At 39.8% G+C, this 18,894-nt stretch overlaps 1 long non-coding RNA gene and 1 pseudogene across 2 annotated transcripts; both read right to left on the bottom strand.

Annotated features, from left to right (window-relative positions):
* Positions 1-1,115: 1,115 nt before the first annotated feature.
* LOC123085457 (disease resistance protein RGA5-like) lies at positions 1,116-5,094 on the bottom strand (annotated as a pseudogene).
* An 8,956-nt stretch (positions 5,095-14,050) lies between these two features.
* LOC123105029 (uncharacterized) lies at positions 14,051-18,399 on the bottom strand. 2 transcript variants are annotated; one of them, XR_006450633.1, is made up of 3 exons: positions 18,161-18,382; positions 14,550-17,643; positions 14,051-14,332 (listed from the first exon to the last, which is right to left on the bottom strand). It is a non-coding gene; the product is annotated as an uncharacterized lncRNA (long non-coding RNA). The 2 variants fall into 2 exon arrangements; XR_006450631.1 differs by having other exon boundaries at positions 14,051-17,643; positions 18,161-18,399.
* Between the last annotated feature and the right edge of the window lie 495 nt (positions 18,400-18,894).

Raw genomic sequence — 18,894 nt, 5'->3', positions numbered from 1 at the left:
CAGTTGTTCTATAAGGACAGTTTATGACCATGTCATGGATTTTTCATTAAGCATTACAAGTCGGCAGTTTTTCGGTGCACGCGATGCCGTCCGTACCATATGCTCTTGCATGAGTATTGTTTGCCGAGGTTTGTGCTTTCTGTTTTGAAGCACGTTCAGATTCCATGAGATGAGTTCTTCACAATGCGGTGTGCATCAAGATGTTGCACTATGAGCTATGCGCTCGTTCAGGCACCACAGGAGATATGATGACTTATGTCATTTGATGATTGAGCGGTTTCAGTTTTTGAAGTCAGTGGCACAGACTCAGACTTTTATTGGGAGACCAAGTTTTGTTAGTCTGCTTTGTTGATAGTTGTGTTGTTTTCTGGACGACCTACTGATTGATTTGCTCAATATGACTTCATGAGAAGTTTATTAGTCCTATGGACGTTTCCAGGCACAAGGCTTACTTGTGATGACTTTAATTGAGGAGTTGATGCTATCTATGATTATTGTAAGGGATTTCGTCTCAAGGTGGAGTGTTATTTTTATTGTGTTTCGAATCCCATACAAGTGTTGTACTACAGATGGAGTCCTACGGGACTACGGCATGTCAACCGTGCTAGACGTAGCATGACTACAACTCTGTTTCGTGTCCACCAAGAAAGAGAGTTGTTTGCCCCTTTATATAGTATCAGCTGGTCATAGAATAGATGAGAGAGATCTCCACCAGATTAGCACGTAGAGGGTTTGTCCTCTCGTGTAATGTAATACTCCTCCCAATTATAGTGATACGCCTTCGTGCGTTCCGTGGTTTTCTCCCGCAAGGGTTTCCACGTAAAAATTCGTGTCTCTCTGTCTCGTTTATTTCTCGTTATTCTCTAACAATACTGATTAGTATCGTGTTGTCAAACTAGCTAAGCCCGAGTGCATTTACCATGGCCCTCCTCCTATAGGCACAAGGTCAGTGATAGGAGACACGCTTTTGGAGTTCTTCATATATAGTCGATCGCACTGGTGTACCGGGCCTATTACATAAACAAAGGCAGGGTTCACAATTGTTGTATCTCATAATGAAATCTGAATAATAATAAAGGGAAAAGAGCCCAGCGAAACCTAATGTTAATACACAACATGAGTAGTTTACGTTACAAGTTCCCGTTTTGCAACTAACCAAACCATGACTGAATCAGCATGTAGAACTCTGGCTTCTGCTGGTTGCACATCACCACGTAGTTAACGTCATGAGTGACTCTTGACTGAACCAATTTCTGTCTGGATATTTAAGTTACAATCAAAGTAGTTAACTCCTGAAAGACAAAGCTCCACACAGACGGAGTCCTTGTTAATGTAATACTCTTGAAACAAATCCCAAGTTCGCACACAAAGAAACAACGAAAATCATGAGTCCAATGGTAACGAAGACCACTTTTATTTGAGCATCAGGTAACGAGAATAGTAGCTTCAGGACGCCGTTCCGACCAAGCCATTTGTCCAAGGAGAACAGTTGCCCTAAAGAGAGAATTAGCCCGTCAGAAAGCTTCTTGAAGATATGGAGAAAATACACATATATTCTAGGGAAAACCAATAGATCTGATTGCAGACAGCATGAACTATTTGAATTTCGTAATAATAAAAGTAGCCATACCTCCTGTCATTCTTTCATCTCCTTGAAGAGAGATAACCTGGGATGGTTGGGATGCAGACTCATTTCATTCCTTATGGCAACTTCTGCAGCCTCAACTTCAGAAGATGTGGCATCCCGCTTCTGCAGAATAACTCGTACATCTTTCAGATACGGGAGGTGCTCAATACCTAAGGACAACCCATAGGCCTTTGCCACTGATACAGAGAACCACAGCTCAAGCTTCTCGAGCTTTGGCAGTGCCCCTTCCTCAAACAGAAGGGTCCCTGCACCTTCATCACAAGGTTTATAAAGGAACTCCTTCAAACATTGGAATCCTCTGCCTGGCAAAACAAGCCTGTCTTTATGGACTGTGTTGGTATAAAGTTTCAGACAAAGTAATGCAGACAGCTCCCCAAGTATGCCAAGAACCTCCTCTGTTATTACACTTAAAATAATGTCTAGGTATGCAAGACTGGTGAGTGCTGGAGTAATCCACTTTGGCAGTTTTGATAAACAGTACTCGGTGGTGCCCATCTCAAATCTTTGGAGGCAAGATGGAAGAGGAGACCAGGAATCTAATAACTCGAATGCATATGAAGTATCACCATATATATACAAGGACTGGAGTTTGTAGCCGCCAAGATTGCATAGTGAAGCGACTAACATCTCTTCATGCCTCTTGTACTCTTGAGATGCGTGCACCATGTAACGTACACAGAGTGCATTCAAATTGATCAGGCTCCCTAGCTCCTCTATTGCACCTACTGAACTCATGGTAATATCAAAGCCTGGGATCTCCCTTAAGTTTGTCATATTGCCAATCCCGATTGGTATCGTCCACAGATTGAAGCTACTGAGTAGATGTTGTAGTTTAGTGAGCTGAACAATTCTAGCTGGCAAGTCAATGATTTTTGTACCCCTTAAATCTAGCGTCTATAGATCAAGTAGCATCACAATTCCAGATGGTAGCTCTGATATGCCCGTACTCCTAAAGCTCAGGTACTTTAGCTGGAACAGGTTTTCCATACCTTTCATATCAGACTCCGTCAGGCTCTGACAATCTTCAAAATCTAGTACACGTAAAGTTTCAAACTTTGCAAGACTGGGCAAGTGCTTCATACATCTTGATGCTGTTATTATAAGAGATCGGACATGGCTTAGATCTTTCTTTGACAATTCAGATGCAAGCTCCTGGTCAATGTCCTGGATCGATAAACGTCGAATAGAACACTGAGAATTTCCCCAAACAGTTTGACTGCCGTTCACCACAGTGATGAAATTTTTTTCAATGGATTTTGAAATGATAAGTTCAAGCATCATGTCATGAACTCGACACGCCTGCACCTTCCCATCATAACGAATGTCCACTGGTTGGACCAGGCTTTTATTGATAAGCTCGTAAAAATAACTTTCTGCAACCTCTTGACAGCTCCTCCCACGCTCTTCAGAAATAAAGCCTTCCGCAATCCATTGCCTCACCAACCTTTCTCTGTCAATCACATAATCCTCGGGGAAATTACTTAAGTGCAACAAGACAGTCTTGAGGTTTGGTGGAAGATCATTATAGCTCAAGGACAGTATGTTTTTCATTCCCTCTAGACTCTGGCTTTTGTTCAAGTCAGAACCAATTGATCTTTTTACCTTCTCCCACTCTTCTTTGACACGTGGTCTGTTTGCTAGTAAACCAGAAATACTGATAATCGCCAATGGTAGGCCTCCACACTTTTTCAAGATAGCTTTTGAAACTTCAATAAACATGTGAGGGCAGGAATTCTCTGAGCCAAAGATTCTTTTGAAAAATAGTCCTTCAGAGTGAGGATCACTTAGAGGTTTCATTTCATAGACCTGGTCATGAGGACCTGGACAACAAGAGCTAGCTACTTCCAGTATGTGTGTAGTAGCCAAAATTCTGCTAGAACATTTGTTCTCTGGAAATGCACAATGGATAGCATTCCAAGCCACTATAGACCATATATCATCAATGATAATAAGATACCTGATAGATGTCAATAGATAGCATCAATCAATAATTATATTACATACTGTTCGCATACTCAAAACTATAGTAAAGTAAAGGTATTTCAATGAGATCATAATCCTTTACATCAATATTTTCTTGAATGTTCGTGTCGTTAGATTATTAGTGCAGACAAGCAAACTAATGTTGCAAACTCTTTCTACTGAACAGTGAAGGTGTAAGGTACGACGTCAACCACCAGGGATCTGGTGTTTGGATTTACTTACACACAAGAGCGCCCCAGTGTGGAAGCTTTAATTTGTTGAGATAGCATCGATCTCATGCCTCTGTTAACTCTAAGCGCAGGAACATATACTTATGTGTGTGCCTCTAAATTGTAACAGAATTTCTTTTTCAAACTTGAACAATGATTTTAGTAATTTTCTTCTGCCAAGCATATTCGCGAATTTCTGGTCTCAAAGTTGTACCATTATATTTCATAACCACATAGTATTTTATTCTACTTTGTGTGAACACTTTCTAGTATTACTGACATACTGTCTATGGTTCAGTGCAGTTCATTACGCGAAAAAAAATAGAAGTAGATGTGGAAACAAGAAGTTAAAATAATGACTGCTTACAACGAGAAGTATTGATGGAAACAAAAATGTGAGAAATTACCTTTTTTCTTGTAGAAGTTCCCTTAGCTTTGAAATGGATGTCTTTTCGTCCCAAATCTCAATATCTTTCTTGAATGCATCGCTGTCAGACACTTGGGAGATCACATCCTTGATGATTTTCTTTGTATCTGGTTTTTGCGAGATCGACACAAAAGCATGACAATCAAAACGGCCTTGAATCTTGCGATAGATTTCATTCGCCAGTGTTGTCTTTCCCAGTCCACCAAACCCAACAATAGACAACACCCTGCGGCGATGATTGTTTTCTTCTTCCAGCACCCACTTGGCAAGATCATCTCTTGGACCGTCAATGCCAACAAGGTGTGCCTCCTCCGCAAAAAGAGCGGCCAGCCGGGGATCCACGGCTGCATTGCCAGAGGTGCTAGAAGCAACATCGTCCAGCTTGTAGCAAGTCTTGAGTTCCTTCACCTCCTTGATACGAAGCTTCAGGTCATCGATTTGGTTGGCGATCCCACGCCGAGCTCCAAGCGTCTTTAGACGCCGAGCAGTCTTGCGGAAGAACTCCTTGAAGCCGCCGTCACGACTCCCACCATCGCCGAGCTGGTGGATGAACTTGTCAAAACAATCCTCGGTATCGTAGGACAGCTCCCTGAGACCCTGACCAGCGACACCCATATCTTCACCTGCTCATCAGGATTCTCTAGCTTGGTGTACTTGGTCAGCGCACCATGCATGCCGGCAAGCTCAGCCTTGAGGGACCGGATCTCACGGCGGACCCCTTTGAGCCGGCCGCACTCGTTGGCGAGCAAATCCGCGAGCTTCCCCAGCAGGGGACCCAACGCGCCCAGTGCGGCGCTCACCACAGGCGCCATCGGCCCCCTGCCTTCCTCTGCTCCTGGCGAGGTTGGCTCAATCTTTCGGGAGAAGCTTGGAGCGCCACAACTCAAACAGCTGCAGAATGGATCAACGCAAAGGCTTGAGCAGAACGAACCAATGAAACAAACAGCTGCGAGATTGTTTCACGTCATGGCCGAGCCTCCTCAATCTTTCCGGAGAAGCTTGGGGCGCCACTACTCAAAGAGCTGCAGCACGGATCGAGCCAAGCATCAGCAAACCGAATCAAGCAAAAGATCAGCAGAATGGATCAACGCAAAGACTTGAGCAGAACGAACCAATGAAGCAAAACATGAGATGCACAAAACTTACTCCCGGCGCAATGTCCAGCTAGCCTAATCACGGCGTAATGCCTGCGCACGCCAAGCCCGATGCACCGGCGAGGGAGATCGGGCGCGTCAGCGAGATCCGCGAGCCGGCAGGAGGAGGAGAGCCGCCGCCGCCACGGAGTGGAGACTGGAGAGTGGAAACCTAGCTAATGGGGTGGGGTGGGATCTCTTGATGGATGCTTGGCTTCATCTCCGGCGGCGACGACGACAACGAAGGCGGCGACGGATGATTGGATCGCGTGCAGCTATTGGCAAGACCAGGCTCTGTGTGTTCGGGGGCCGGTGTCATACACACACGGACATCAAATCTGCCCCTCAAACACCAGCTTGTTTTCTTTCTTTCTTTTTTCCCTTTTTTTAAGAACCACGTATTCATTCATAATAGTAGCAATATACATGTAATATGTAATCTCTTTCCTCCTCCACAAGAAAAGCTTTTCTTCTCCCATCGGCGCCGCCGCTGGTCCGTCTCATCTCCTATGGCCTCTAGGCCATGGAGGTGCGGAGAATCTCGGCCCCCCGCGGAGGGACACCCGTTCTCGTTCTTGTTAGAGTCAACTTCTTGGTTGAGAGCTGTGTGGCGGCGGCGATGTCCCTTAGTAGGAATATGTCTCCCATGTTTTATCCATGTCCCGATGGTGCGTCTACCATCGTCGGAGGGCGTGTGGAGGTTTGTCTCCGTCGGATCTTGCGGGGTTTGGTCGGTGTCGGTCTTCATTGGATCTATTTGGATCCGGTCTCCGTTCGTCTTCGTTCAGGTGTTTACAGGTTTGATCCTTCTGATCTACGATTTTCTTCATCGGCGATGGTTGCTACTCTGGTGCGTTGGTCCTATGGGGCCTTAGCACGACGAATTCCCAACTGTCTACTACAACAAGGTTTTGCCCGGCTCCAGTGAGGGAGGGGCGATGACGGCGGCGCGCCTTCGGCTGGCTTCAGTGCCTGTAGTCGTCGCTAGGTGGTCCATGAACATGGTTGTAATTCTATTACCTCTGTTGTTCTTTGTACTGCCATGATTGAAGATGAATAGATTGTAAGTTTCTCGCAAAAAAAACATACAACATACATGACTTCTCTTTGGAACAGTCCGGAGGGACAGCACAGAAAGAAATTTACATCACCATCACTAAAGAATCCAGCCGCTGTCGTCGCTGATGCATCGTCGAAGAAGAAAAACATATGCCTCAAACTTGCCAAGAGCCAAGATAATGCCACAGCAGCCAAGCTGCGTTACGAGTAGGCACCGCCACAAGTGGTGACGCACATGTCGATGTGGGTCGTCGGCCCAAGAAATACTCCACACATCTTGGATCAAGGTTTTGATGATCTTGACTGGCAGAACCGCCGAAAAATTCCAGAACCGGCAACCATCCGCCGAATCTCCGTGTGGACCATCCATTGGACAAGACCGGCACGTGTTGCGGGTTCAAACCCGTTTCAGTACTACCCGAACACCGTCATGCCCGTCAAAATGCATAGCATATCCACTGACCCACCAATTTCTACACATCCACTGATCCAGCCTCGACTACACGCCCGGCCCTGCTCCAGCGCACTAGCCCCCAAACCCAAATCACACGACCTTCACATTCCTGCTCGGTAAACCCCTCTCTTGGTCGCTCCTCAACTTGCTCCCGCACATGGCAGCATACCGCATAAACCCAAACCCCTAACTTTTCCTCCTGCCATCGCCGCTCGATCCCATCTCGTCACTCTTGGGTTCGTGTCCATCCAAGAGTCACACACTACTTGTGGTAAAATACAAGTGGTTTTTCTTATTTCTCCTTTTTCTTCTTCTTTCTTTTTTGTTTGGTTTCATTATTTTTCTATAGCTTTCCTTTTTTTCGTTATTTTCATTCATTTCTATTTTGGTTTCTCTTTATTTTTTTCATGGTTTTTCCATTCCACATTCTTTGTTTTCTTTTTTCACATTATTTGTTTGGTTTTCTTTTTTCTTTTTCTATTTGTTGTTTTCCTTTTTCTTTTTCTTATGTTTGTTTTCATTCTCACGCTACATTCTCATATGTGTCAAAAAATCATTTTTCTAGTAAGTGATCAACATTTCTTGTTTACACGTTCAACATTGTCCAAATGCTTATTCAACATTTCAATACTTATTTCAATATTTTTTAAATACTTGTTCAACATTTTTCAAATACTCGTTCAACATTTTTTAATACTCGTTCAACATTTTTCAAATACTTGTTCAACATTTTAATACTTATTCAACATTTTTAAATCTTAATCAACATATTTTAAATACTCATTAAACATTTCTTAATACTTATTCAAAAAAATTCAAATACTTATTCAACATTTTAAATACTTGTCACAACATTTTTAATACTTATTCAACAATTTTAAATTGTTATTCAACATTTGTTTTTGGTTTCTTTCGTTTTGGTTTGGTTTTATTAATTTTCTCCTGCTTTCCTTTTTTCGTTACTATAATTCGTTTTTCTTTTGGTTTCTCTTTGTTTGTTTCATGGTTTTTCATTCTACATTCTTTATTTTCTTTTTGGGTCTCCATTTTTTTTGGTTTTCTTTTTTCCTCTCTATCTTTTGTTTTTGTTTTTATTTTTTTTCGTTTTCGCTCTACATTTTTGTATGTGTCAAAAGAACATCTTTTTAATAAGCGATCAACATTTTTTGTTACACGTTCAACATTGTCCGAACACTTATTCAACATTTTTCAAATATCTGTTCAACATTTTAACACTTATTTCAACATTTTTTAAATAATTATTTCAATAGTTTTTAAATACTCGGTCAACAATTTTCAAATACTTGTTCAACATTTTTGAATAATCGTTCAACAATTTAAGAATAATTGTTCAATATTTTTTAATACTCGTTCAACATTTTACGAATACATAGTCAATATTTTCCAAATACTTATTCAACATTTTCGAAATACTTATTCATCATTTTTCAAATCTTTGTTCAACATTTTAAATAATTTTTCAACATTTCAAATACTTATTCAACATTTCGAATACTTAATCAACATTTCTCTAATACTAATTCAACATTTTTGAAATACTTGTTTAACATTTTCTTAATACTCATTCAACAATTTTAATACTTATTCAACATTTGTCAAATACTTGTTCAATATTTTTAATACTTACTCAACATTTTAAAATACTTGTTCTACATTTTCTAAGACTGATTCAACATTTTTTAAATACTTCTTCAACATTTTTCAAATATGTTTTTGAAGAGTGTTTGTGTGTGTGTGTGTGTGTGTGTTTGTTTGTTTAATATTCTTAAGTATAAAGAAAAGTACCAAAAAAAAACAAGAACAGAAAAAAGAAAAAGAAACATAACGTGGCCTCCCGCGCGGCTGGGCCGGCCCATCTGGGCTCTCCCCGACACGAGGCATCCCCCTATGCTCGCTTAAATCGAGAAATAGGGGTGCCCGCCTCTCACCATGTTGACTTGCGGTTTCGTGGGCCGGGCTGAGGACTCCTTGTCGATTTCATCCTAGGCCGCATCGGTCAGCCCCATAGAATACACAAGATGCTGGATTCGATTTTGTTGGGCCTTCCGCAAGATCCTGTTGTAATTTCAGTAGCAATACCCTCTGTTGAATAAAGTCTAGCAGGTTATCCTGAAAAAACCTTCTCGGACATAGCCGACTATGGTCCACGTACCCTAGGATCCCCGGTATCATATACAAACCGAGAGGTCATGCTAGTCGAAAAAACAAAGAATCTCTTGGTAGTTTATCTGTACTCTGTACACACTCCAACGACATAGGGTTTTACCTCTTCAAAGAGTATGAACCTGGGTAAATCATGTGTCCCTGTTATCATCGTCCCAAGAGGCCTATCTTAGGATCCCCTACCAGGAGATCTCTCGGATTTAGCTTCGACAGTGGTGGCTGATTGCTTGTATCTGCGTTGGTATTTCTCCGAAGAGTAGAGGATGATGCAGCATGGCAATGTAAGTATTTCCCTCAGTTATGAAACCAATGTTATCAATCCAGTAGGAGAACCAAGCAACACTATGTAAACATCACCTGCACACAAATAACAAGACCTTGCAACCCAACGCGTATAAGAGGGGTTGTCAATCCCTCCTCGGTATTGAGATAGATTAAATTGTATGAGATTTGATAAATAGATCTAAAAACACAAAATAAATTAAATAAAGAGAATGTGCAACAAGGTATTTTTGGTTTTAATATGATAGGAAATAGACCTGGGGGGTAGATTTCACAAGATGCTTCTCTCGAGAAAATAGTATACCATGGGTAAACAAATTACTATTGGGCAATTGATAGAAAAGCGAATAGTTATGACGATATCCAAGGCAATGATCATGTATATAGGCATCACGTCCAAGATTAGTACACTGACTCCTGCCTGCATCTACTACTATTACTCCACACATCGACCGCTATCCAGCATGCATCTAGTGTATTAAGTTCATAAAAAACAGAGTAATGCATTAAGAACGATGACACGATATAGACACGATTTATTCATGTAGGAATAGACCCCATCCTTTTATCCTTAATGGTAATGATACATACGTGTCATGTCTCCTTCTGTCACTGAGATTGAGCAACGCAAGATCGAACCCATCACAAAGCACCTCTTCCCATTGCAAGAAAAATCAATCTAGTTGGCCAAACCAAAGTTTCAAAGAAGAAATACGAGTCTATAACAATCATGCATAAAAGAGTTCAGCAAAGACCCAAATAATATTCATGGATAGATCTGACCATAAACTCACAATTCATCGGATCCCAACATACACACCACAAAAAGTCATTACATCAAATAGATCTCCAAGAACATCGAGGAGAACATTGTATTGAAGATCAAAAAGAGAGAAGATGCCATCTAGCTACTACCCGTTTGTATGTGGTAAACTACTCATGCATCATCGGAGGGGCAGGGGTGATGATGAAGAACCCCTCCGTGATTGTCGACCCCTCCGGCAGAGTGCCAGAAAAGGCCTCTAGATTGGTCCTCGTGGTTCTAGAACTTGCGGCGGCTGAAATTGTGTTTCATCGACTCCCCTAGGGTTTTTGGGATTTTAAAGTATTTTTAGAGGCAGAGGACGGTGGAGGGGGTGCTTGTGGGCTCCACTACCCACCAGGGCGTGCCTGGGGGCCTTGGCGCACCCTGGTGCCTAGTGGGCCCCACAGGGCCCCTCTGGTGCACTTCTTGGGCCTCCTGGGTGTCTTCTGGGCAGAAAAAATTCTACAAAAATTTCGTTGCATTTGGACTTTGTTTGGTATTGATTTTCTGCAAAGTAAAAAAAAGCAAAAAATAGCAACTAGCACTAGGCACTATGTCATTAGGATTAGTCCCAAAAAATGATATAAAGTTGCTAGTAAATGACTATCAAACATCCAAGATTGATAATATAACAACATGGAACAATAAAAAATTATAGATACATTGGAGATGTATGAGCATCCCCAAGCTTAATTCTTGCCCGTCCTCGAGTAGGTAAATGATAAAAACAGAAATTTTGATGTGGAATGTTGCCTAACATGTTCATCATATATTCTTTTCTTTTGTAGCATGGACATTTGGACTTTAGATGATTCAAAGCAATAGTCTATAATTGACATGAGGACATCAATACTCAAACATATCAACAAGCAACCATGTCTTTCAAAATATCAACACTAAAGAAAGCTATCCCTATCCCATTATGCTCAATTATTAATCCATTCGTGAAACACACTCAAATATTAGCTATATCCAATGCACAAGTATGATCATAGTGTTCCCTAGTTGGTGCTTTGTAAGAGAAGATGGAGACTCGGATAAAAATAAAAATTGCATAAAATAAATAGATAGGCCCTTCCGAGAGGGAAGCGGAGATTTGTAGAGGTGCCAGAGCTCAAAGCTTAAATCGAGAGATAAAATATTTTCCCTTCAACGAAACGACAAATAATCCCCAATACCTTCCATGCTAGATAAATCATAGGCGATTCCCAAACATAAAATAAAGTTCATTCCTTTTTCCACCATTCTTTCACAATCCATGGCTAGCCGTATCCAATGGTGCCTTCCATACCAACACTTTCCAAAGAAGTTATTATTTGACAACATAAATAAAAAAATCATTTAGGGACTGGGCATCTCTATTACCTGCCACACTCTCGTGCAATGACAAGTGAATAAACACTCATCTTGAGAATAAATTGTCTAGAATGGAAAATATTGGCCACCCCCTGCCGCTTCATGAGCGGTACGGGCACATAAAAAGGAAATTCATTTTGAAAATTAGAGTTGGCACATACAAATTTACTTGGAATGACATGAAAATACCGCACATAGGTAGATATGATGGATTCATTGGCACAACTTGGTCTAAGGAGTTTGGATGCATAAGCAGTATTTCCGCCTAGTACAAGGAAATGCTAGCAAATATATTGAGAAGAAACCAACCAAAAAAATGATCATAAACAAGCATTAAACATAACTAACACCGAATAATGCACCACAAGTAGGATGTAACTTCCTTGCATGACTATTGACTTTCGGTGCTTGCATAGGGAATCACAAACCTTAACACCAATATTCTTACTAGAGCATAACTACTCACCAACATGACTCACATATTACTATCTCCATATCTAAAAACTATTACAAGGAATCAAGTTTATAATATCCAATGATCTTCATGAAAGTTTTTATTATACCCCCCTTCAATATATTACCATTGCTACTAACAAGCTCTCAAACAAATTTAAGTGAAGAACAAGAGCATAAATATTTCTTCAAAATTTTTGTCTCTCAAAATAGTATAAGTGAAGTATGAGAGAATTTCTTCAAAAAATTTACTAACTCTCAAATTGATCTAAGTGAAGCATGAGAGTATTTCTTCAAAACTAAAGCACCACCGTGCTGAAAAAGATATAAGTGAAGTACTAGAGAAATTCCATAGCTCAAAAAAATCTAAGTGAACCACATAGAACAATTCTAACAAATCATAGCATCATTATGGCTCTCTCAAATAGGTGTGTCCATCAAGGATGCTTGTGACAAACTAAAAAGCAAAACAAGCAAAGACTCATATAATACAAGACACTCCTAGCAAAACTCCTGATATGTGACGAATATAAATATAGCTCGAAGTAAAATTACCGATGGTCATTAGAAGAAAGAGGGGGGCATCCCCAAGCTAGTCTAGTAGAGGCTCAATAGGAACACGATATTTGTTTATGTATCCACACATGTATTTACGTTTCCGGTCAATTCAATTCTAGCATGAATAATAAACCTTTAGCATGATTAAGAAAATACAATAATAACTATTTTATTATTGCCTCTAGGGCATATTTCCATCACAATATAGTGATAAAAATTTATATTATAATTTAAAAAGTTATTCTCTAATCAATGTTAGATCAGATTTTGATTAGGTTAATATGTGGATAGATATGCGCTTTTTATCTGAATAGTATGTACTATTCACTAGGTAGGACACTATTCACAATAGTATTTACTATTCAATACACTATTTGAAATAGTATTTACTATTCACTGCAATATTTAATTCAATACAATTATTTGCACGTTCTAACTTGACTATTTCTTTGATGCAGGATCTATTATGGCTGGCGAGGCCAACAATTCGACTGGCGGTGTGCGCAGTGGTGTAAAATCCTACTCAGTACTCATCATATTTTTCATTATGTTGTATTAGATGTAGCTAGTTACGTTCTAGTTACGTTCACGGAAGTTTTAATTGCAAATTTACGGGTAAATTCCTATCGTCTTCCCAGGCAGTTCCACCGGGAGGGAACCCTTCTCTATGGCCACAAGGTTTTCATTCAAACGCCACTCTGGGCTACACAAAGAAGTTCACACGTGGAGGTTTCTCCTATAGGATCCCTGGCATAAGAAATCGTCCCATAAATTCATAAATAAAAATACCATGTGAAACCAAGAAACTACATCATTTCTACAACATAATTTACATATGGCTTTCTCTCTAGGGAGGCCCTGAAGCGATTACCCAAGCTAAAGTAAATTACCTTCTAACTACCTTCTTGAGCCTACAATGCTCTGGATACTATGGCTCTTATTGTAGCTGGGTCGCAACTCTCTGCTCTATCGGTGGATGATTCTTCCCTATCTGGTGTCTCTCTTTGCAGCAAACCCTCTTTTTATAGGCTAGGGAGAAGCTCTCTGGATGGCTTCCGGGAGAATGTACCTCTTTATTTTATATGTGGTATGGTGCATGCGTGTCCTTCTAGGGTGTGGATAAGAGCAAGAGATAGTGCCCTAACAAGCTTCAATCTTCAGGAATCTTTCAAGTCATTGCTTTTTTCACGTGGGCATTGTCTCTCGATAAATAATTGGCTGGCCTCTGCATATCAGTCTTCGCTCTTCAGCCATGCAAGTCTTCATGCGATTAGCCTTCTGATAGATTGCTTCTTCTGGCTTCAAGAGTGCTTGTGCTTGTGCACGCGTACATACATGCCGAAGCTCGGCATGTATGTACGCGTGCACAAGCACAAGCACTCTTGAAGCCAGAAGAAGCAATCTATCAGAAGGCTAATCGCATGAAGACTTGCATGGATGAAGAGCGAAGACTGATATGCAGAGGCCAACCAATTATTCACTGAGAGACAATGCCCATGTGAAAAAGAAATGACTTGAAATATTCCTCAAGATTGAAGCTTGTCCGGGCACTATCTCTCGCTCTTATCCACACCCTAGAAGTACATGCATCCACCCTACCACATAAAAAATAAAGAGGTAATTCTCCTGGAAGCCATCCAGAGAGCTGCTCTCTCGCCTATAAAAGGAGGCGTTTGCTGCAAAGGGAGACACCAAACGGAGAAGAACCAACCATCGATACAGCAGAGAGCTGTGACCCAGCTAGCAAGCTCGTTGCTCAGTAGTAGTAGTAGTTCCTCATCCTGCAATAAGAACCACAATATCTATATCATTGTAGGCTCAAGAAGGTAGTTAGAAGACAATTTTCTTTAGATTGTGTAATCTCTTCGGGGCCTCCCAAAAGGGAAAGCCATATGTAAATTATGTTGTGGAAATGATGTAATTTCTTGGTTTCACTTGGTATTTTTATTTATGAATTTATGGGACGAGTTCTTATGCTAGGGATCCTATAGGAGAAACCTCTACGTGTGTAGTTCTCTGTGTAGCCCAGAGTGGCGTTTGAATGAGAATCTTGTGGCCATAGAGAAGTGTTCCCTTCAGGTGGAACTATCTGGGAAGAAGATAGGAATTTACCCGTAAATTTGCAATTAAAACTACTAAGTGAACGTAACTAGCTACATTAGATACAACATAATGAAAAATATGGTGAGTACTGAGTAGGATTTTACACCACTGCGCACATTGTCGGTCGAATTGTTGGCCTCGTCAGCCATAATAGGTCCTGCATCAAAGAAATAGTCAAGTTAGAACGTGCAAATAATCGTATTGAATTAAATATTGCGGTGAATAGTGAATACTATTCCAAATAGTGTATTGAATAGTAAACACTATTGTGAGTAGTGTCCTACTGAGTGAATACTACATACTATTAAGATAAAAAGCGCATATGTATCCACATATTAACCTAACCAAAATCTGATCTAATATTGATTACAGTATATATTTTTTAATTATAGTATAAATTTTTATCGCTATATTGTTGGTATATATATAGCGATCCGGCCTTCCCATATATTTTTGATATTTTCAGATCAATAGTTAATAATATTCTGACTTATTTTGATTCAATTAATATTCGGGTCGAGTATAGGTCCTCCTGCGGCCGAGTAATTGATAGCAATATCAACCCAAATTTAGTAATATTTGTAGTTGTTTTTATGGGCTTTATTCAGGTGGCTGCCATGTCCTATGATATCCATGTGATCATCATATGAGATATTGAAATCAAACTTCGTATATTCTTTCTTTATTTCTTCAAATAAAATTTATTCATTTCTGTTCTTATTTCATTTAATATTTCTTCCTTCAATCCCTTCTTCACTATCATTGATAATTCTTAAAAAAACATCCATCCATTCATTGATCTATGTATTTCGCTGTCCAAAGGGTCAATTTCCTTTAGAAGGCCTTATTTATATGTATAATATTTGGGGGAGTCTTCTTCCTTTATATTCTTTGATCCAGATGCTTCTCACTTTGTAGTTTTAATTTTTGATGGATTGGATGCAGTGTTATCTTTGCCTCTTTGCCTCTTTAACTTCTGGGTTGATATAATAATTCTCTCTTATCACCTTTCTCGCCCAAAACAATGCTTCATTTATATTATCATATTCTTAAATGTTAAATCTTCCGCTCTTCGTTTCAAATCTAGCTTTTCTATTATAATATCTTCCCATGCCATGTATATTCCTGGTTTACTTCCTCAAACAAAATATATAATGATTCTTATTTTTGTACTTATTTATTTATTTTGGTAAATTTCTATTCATCGTATTAAAATATTATGGGAGGCTATTGAGAATTGATGAATATATCTTTTTTCTTCTCTCTTAAAGGTGTGTTGAAACCAGAAATTATCTTTTATGCACCGTTGAATTTCATCAACGAGGATATGGCTCTTCGGTTTTAAACTGAATGTTTTGTGTGGCAATATTTTCAGCTTGTTATCTTCTCCTAATATGAAGCTTTCATTCCCAGTGGAGAGTAATCCTCTCTTCATTTCTATAAAAATTGATGAATGGGTCAATATGTAAGTTAAACCTAAATGATGCTTCTCGTTCATCAGTTTGACCTGACATATTTGGGTTGATGAAATTCGAACTGGTATATTTAGGTTGATGAAACTACATATTTTCCCAGTTATCGATTATACAAGAATGAAGAGAGGGTTATATACTCTCCACCGGGAATGAATATTTCATTTTTGGAGAAGATAACAAGCTGAAAATATTTCCACATAATACTTTCAATTTTAAATCAAGGAGCCATATTCTCGTTCATGAAATTCAATGGTTCATATTAGATAATTTTGTTATCTATATACCATTAAGAGAGAAGAAAAATGATATATGTTATCAATTCTCAATAGCCTTGCACAATATTTTGATATGATGAACAGAAATTCACCAAAATCAGCAAAAAATTAAGTACAAAAAGAAAAATCATTATATATTTTGCTTGATGGAAGTAAACCAGGAATATACATGACATGGAAAGATATTATGATAGAAAAGACAATGTGAAACGAAGAGGAGAAAGATTTATTATTTTAAAAATATTATAATTTATATGACGCATTGTTGTGGGAAAGAAAGGTGACATGAGAGAATTATTATAGCGATCCAAAGGCTAAAGAATATATTTAGAAGCGAAGAGGCAAAGATAAAAATGCATCCAATCCATCAACACTTAAAACTACAAAGGGAGAAGCATCAGGATAAAAGAATATAAAGGAAAAATACTCCCCAAAATATTATACATACAAAGAATGCCTTCTAAAGGAAATATACCCTTTGGACAGCGAATATGTAGATCAATAAATTGACTTTTTTAGGAATTATGAAAGACAATGAGAAGGAATTGAAGGAAGAAATTTTAAATGAAGACAGGCAACCATTAGCATACTGGAAGACACGAAGAAGGCTGCAATATTCCTGAAAATAATCTCCAAGACACAATCATGACGCGCAGCTAAATCTCAAAAGGAAGATAAGGCTACCTTCATTTTCTGCCAAGACAGAAAGGCTGCACCAAAATTATGGCCTCGGAAAAAGGGCTACAAATGGCTGCAAAGCCTATAAAGCCTAAAAGACCTATAGACTAGCTAGGTGCATGACGGCCAAGAAGAAAGAAGAGAGAAATTATGCAGGTGAATTCTCCCAGAAGCTATCCCAAGGGCTGCTCTCGTGTGTATAAAAGGAGGCGCTTGCTCCAAAGTGAGGCACCAGAGGAGAAGAATAGCCAAAGATAGAGCAAAGAGCTGTGACTTAGCTAGCAAGCTCGTTTCTCGGTTCCCAAACGGGAAAATAGTATGTAAGCTATATTGTGGACAGGATCGATCCATGCGGTAGCCTATTAGTACCTTTTTGGGAAAGGACCTTATAATGTATCTAAATCGAGCAAATGAACCTGACCGAACTTAGTTCGTGTCTCCCCCTTTTCCATCTTTTGTACCACTGCTCCAGCCGAATCTGCAGGCTTGTTCTTGGATTAGATATTTATATGAACTCCTCTGTTGTTTTGATGTGATGAATCGGTGATGTGAAAGTAATACCTGCAGATTAAGAATTGGACAATGTCAAGCAGAATGTAGAACAAAATTTTCTTCATAATTTTGTGTTCTTGAAGATACATATACAAATGTTGAGCCCCTATGTCTATGTGTGAGAAATGCACAAAAACCATATGCATGATCTGTTAAAAATATCAGTTCTTTAGAATCGTTGGGCAACAACAAATGTCATCATGGTGCTATTTGCACTTGTTACAAGTTTTGCTGTTTAACAGAAGTTTTAAAAAAGGTTTAACAGAAGTTTGGATGATGTACTTAGCATCTGTTCATCAATCGCCTGCAATCTGGAGCATTTTAAACATAAATTTCACAAATCAATTTGTATTGAGAATGCAGATTTTTGTCCTGGATCTATGATGTACTTGGCAACTTAATTCTTAGTAGCTCCCAAAAGAAAATTCCGAGAAGGGCAACAAAAACTATAGTGGGTTGATTAGATAAATTCAGAGAATTGAACAGCAGCAGCAGAACGAATGAAGCAAAACATAAGCGTACTCACCGCCGCATGCACAGTGCCCATTCGAATCCACCGCGTATGGATGCTCAGCCGCCGCACGCTCGACACCGCGTTGGTGGCAGCGGAGGGCGGGCGGGCGCTTCAACTAGATCGAAGGAGTCCGTCGCCGTGGAGCTGCGGAGACTGGCTGGAGTGATGAGACGGTCTCCGGGTGGATGTGGTGGGTTGATTACTTGGGTTTGGTCCAGCCATAATAAAGGGGTACGTGAAGAAGTGGTAGAGACTGTAGTGGGCGGCGGATGATTGATGATGAACTGCAGCAAAGCAGTGAGCTTTATGCCCCATCAGGACATGTGTACAAGTGGAAGAGACTGTACTAGATGGTGAATGATTGACGATGAACTGTAGGAAATTGAACTAGTGGACCCGCCTTTATTTGTGTACCTCCCTTTCATGGACAACTTTTATGCACGCGTGCTGCCTTTGTCTATAGAACCATCATGGAACCTATTCCTAGTTATATCCATTTTCACCTAGCTAAGCGACCGGTCTGAAAATTTCTGGCTCATGTTGGTTTAGCCAGCTCTTCAGTTAACCAGAGCGTTTGCAAAGCAAATGGTGGTAACCAAAGTGACTCGTGAGCTTTCTTTAATTTTTCATCAAAGGGATTTCCACCGGATTTCATGAAGTAAATAGTTATTTTAAATAGGGTATTCTTAGTAGCTACAACCGGTGAAATTAGGAATATATGCTTACACACATAGCCTATTAATGGC

This window comes from Triticum aestivum, chromosome 1B, assembly GCF_018294505.1.
Source record: "Triticum aestivum cultivar Chinese Spring chromosome 1B, IWGSC CS RefSeq v2.1, whole genome shotgun sequence".
Lineage (NCBI taxonomy): Eukaryota > Viridiplantae > Streptophyta > Magnoliopsida > Poales > Poaceae > Triticum > Triticum aestivum.
Note: the sequence above shows the minus strand (reverse complement) of the source record. Positions and strands in the feature narration are given on the sequence as shown.